Raw genomic sequence first — 4,026 nt, forward strand, 5'->3', positions numbered from 1 at the left:
CCCTTGGGATCCGACCTTTACTTGCCTCTTTACTAATTGTAGAGTTGTTTGTAAAGCTATAAATTGTGTTTTGATTCGGACGTGGCCCAACGACAACATCTATTCAATTGTGAACACGAAAAGGACCGATCAAAAATGGCGCCGTTGCCGGGGACGGTGTTATCTTGATTTAGATTTTCTTATATTGTTATTAGTTGTGTCTTTCTTTGCCTTGGGGAAGTAAACCTCCTCATGGTTTGTTCTAATTGTTTTCGAGTTGTTTGATATTTTGCATGTCTAGAAGGTCACAAGGTGATTTGTTACCTTTTGATCGTGAAATTGAAAGAACTTTGACAACCAATAGAAGACTTGCTAGGAGGAATTTGAGAGGTATTAGTGAGGTTGTAGATATTCAACCAACTATTGAGTTCATCAACCCTTTTGCAAGAGAAGGTGAGGAGAACCCAACACAAAATACAACACAAAATCAACCCACAATGCCTAAGTTTTCATCACATTTCGTACCCACCGAGGAGAACCTACCCAATGGTACTCCCACACCACAACATTTGACCGGAAATTTTATTGCTAAATCCGCCTTTATCCAATTAGTCGAAAGGAGCCAATTTGGGGGGATGCCTAGTGAAGACCCTCATTCTCATATGGAAACCTTTTGTGACTATTGTGATGCGATTTCTCAAACCGGTGTAACTCAAGACCAAATTCGATGGGTCTTATTTCCTTTTTCTCTAATTGGCACCGCGAAACAATGGTTGAAGGGCCTTGATAAGGCCACTCTCGGAATTGATTCTTGGAAGAAGTTGGCTCTAGCTTTCTACAAAAAATTCTACCCACCGGAAAAGACTAACATGCTAAGAGCTCAAATTACGGGTTTTAAGCAAAGGGATGAAGAATCTTTGTATGAAGCTTGGGAGCGATTCAAAGGAATTTGTCGCTCATGTCCTCACCATGGACTTAGCGAGTGGTTCTTGGTACAACAATTTTGGAACGGTCTATATGAAGATTCAAGGAACATTCTCAACATGGGATCAAATGGAATGTTCACCGAAGTTGATGACAATCAAACTTGGAACAAAATTGAGGAAATGGCGGTCCATAACTCACAATATAGTAGACCTCGCAAGGCTACTAGAGGAGGAAAGCATGAAGTGGACTCCGTTACTCAATTGGGTGCTCAACTTAGTGCTCACATTGACACAATCAATTTGAAGTTTGAAAAAGCTATGGCTAGACTTGAAGAAGCCTCAAAATCACCAAAGCATCATGTTAATGCCATGACGGCATCTTCATCAATCCCAAGTGGGATATGTGAGAATTGTGGAACTTTGGGGCATGACCAAAGTGAATGTAGGGGAACAAATGAACAAGTGAATGCTTTCTAAGCATACAAGAGTGGTACCCCTTATTCCAACTATTACAATGAAAACACCAAATTCCATCCAAATCTCTCATACAAAAGCCAAAATGTTCAAAACCCTCAAACAACATACACCCCACCTCCCATGAGAAACCAAAATCAAAGACCCTTTTAACACCAAAACCAAGGTTACCAAAATCAAAATCCATACAATCACCAAAATGACCAAGGTTTTGATGTCCAAAAAGCGGTCCTCCAAATGCAAAAGAATCAACAAGAGTTTTTCACTCAAATGCAAAAAGATAGTCAAGCAAAAGAAACCACCATCAACAACATTCTAGCTCACACCAAGATGTTGGAAACCCAATTGACTCAACTAGCATCTTCAAGCTCACAAAGACAAAAGGGGCAATTACCACCTCAAAGTAATCCCCCAAGACATGAAACGGTCAGTGCCATTCACTTGAGAAGTGGTACAAGGTATGAAGCACCGAAGAAGCAAGTTGAGGATGAAGTTGTGGAAGCTAGTGATAAGGAAGAAATTGTGCAAAACTCCAAGGATGGAGAATCATCAAAATAAGAAATTTCAAAACAAAATGAAGACAAGGTCAAGGAGAAGGAGCCCATTGTGATTAGACTTCCTTTTCCAAGTCGTCAAGCCAAGCCCAAATTTGATGACCAACTTGGAAAGTTTATGGAAATTGGGAAGAATTTGGAAGTCTCAATTCCTTTCACGGAATTAATCAATCACGTGCCGGCCTATGCGAAATATATGAAAGACATCCTCACAAAGAAGAAGTCGATCCGGAAGCTTGAGACTATCGCCTTCACTAAGGTGAGTAGTGCAATACTTCAAGGGAGTTCACCTCCAAAACTAAAAGATCCGGGAAGCTTCTCAATACCGTGTACCATTGGCGACACCACGATCAACAAAGCCTTGTGTGATCTAGGGGCTAGTGTGAGTGTTATGCCGTACTCGGTGAGTAAAAGGTTGGGAATGGGAGAGCTTAAATGCACCAATATCACACTCCAAATGGCCAATAGATCGACGAATACACCATTAGGGATATGGGAAGATGTTCCCGTACGAATTGGGAAGTTTTTCATCCCGGTGGACTTTGTCATTGTTGATATGGAGGAAGATTCCAACATTCCAATCATTCTAGGAAGACCTTTCTTACACACCACGGGTGCGGTAATTGATGTAAAACATGGTGAGCTCACTCTAGAAGTGGGAGATGAGAGTATAACTTTTAATCTTGACAAGACTATGAGAGCTCCCCGTTTACATGAACCGCGTTTTATGATCGAGCATTATAGTCGAAAGGATGAAAAGAAGAAGTCGGAACTCCAATGGAAGAAGAAAATTGAAGATGCTCCATTCAAAGAGCAAGTGAATTGTGACAAAGAGAGCTTGCAAAGCTCACCAAAGTCAAGCAATGAAGAAGATGGCCTTATTGGCCAAGAAAAGGAAATGGGAAGGTTGTCTCCACCAAATCAAGAGATTTTCAATGATCAACTTAATGAAGTTTGTGGTCTTTGGGACGACGAATTTGAAGGGATTTTTAATCCCTACATTGGTAATGCCATCGATCAAGACCGGCAACAAGGGCCAAGGTCTATTGAAGACCTCTATCATGATAATGAACAAGCGTTTGATTACTTTTTTAAGGTGTTGAGCAACATCAACAACACCTTGAACATGCCCCCTTGACATCTCATCAAGAATGAGAGTTTGGTGGAGTCCTCCCTAAACCACCATTTGTAAATATTTCTAACTCCCTAACTTGCATTTTTGTTATTTTTGGATTTTTATACTTTGATCAAGATAATTATCATGTTTGAGAGAAGTGAGGGAGGGACTAATAATTTCAATTAATGTGTAGTGCTTTAGCTTAGTGTGGGGATGGCAATTGCTTAGGCTATCCATGCCTTAGTAGTGCCCCCACAATGAAGAACACGAGATATGAAGAAGAATGGAAAAATGACAAAGGGGTCGAATCCGAGCGGATTCAGGAGAATCCGCCCGTCTTCAGGCAATCCGGGCATATTGGGTAGAAGACGCACGACCCTCTGAGCTGAACTTTTGAAATATTTTTGACTGACAGCAAATCCGGGCGTCCTGCATTCAAATCCGCCCGTCTTCAAAAATCCGCCCGTCCTGAAAGGAAGACGCCCGTCTTCTTGGCTGAGGAAAACAAGAAAAATTCCTGTAAAGGAATCCGCCCGTCTTCTGTAAAAGACGCTCGTCCCGTGTTTGCAAATCCGAGCGTCTTCACTGAAAGACGCCCGTCTTTAGGCGAGTTTTTCCCAACCCAGAAAAGGCAGAATCCGGGCGTCCCGAGCAGAAACCGCCCGTCTTGCCCCTGCATTTCAAATTTTTCGGGTTTTATAAACCCCCTCCCACATTCATTTCTTCATTCCTTCATTCATAACACTACTCATAACTCCAAAACCCTCATCCTCTCCATCACAAAAACAAGATTCCTCAACAACATTCACCAAAATCAATTCAAAACATCCTTTTAACAACAAATCAATCACTCCTCTTTCAACAAAAATCAAAACCAAGCACAAAATCTTCAACCTTTGAGTCGATTTTTGAATTCATAAAGGCAAAGCCTTTCATCTTTAAATCGATTTGGGTGCACTAGAAATTGAAGATTTTT

The 4,026-nt window shown here is 41.2% G+C and overlaps 1 non-coding gene across 1 annotated transcript; it reads right to left on the reverse strand.

Moving 5' to 3' along the window:
• Positions 1-848: 848 nt before the first annotated feature.
• LOC141650636 (small nucleolar RNA R71) lies at positions 849-955 on the reverse strand. The gene has a single exon (XR_012546657.1). It is a non-coding gene; the product is annotated as a small nucleolar RNA R71 (small nucleolar RNA).
• Between the last annotated feature and the right edge of the window lie 3,071 nt (positions 956-4,026).

This window comes from Silene latifolia, chromosome 3 (genome assembly GCF_048544455.1).
Source record: "Silene latifolia isolate original U9 population chromosome 3, ASM4854445v1, whole genome shotgun sequence".
NCBI classification, from domain to species: domain Eukaryota; kingdom Viridiplantae; phylum Streptophyta; class Magnoliopsida; order Caryophyllales; family Caryophyllaceae; genus Silene; species Silene latifolia.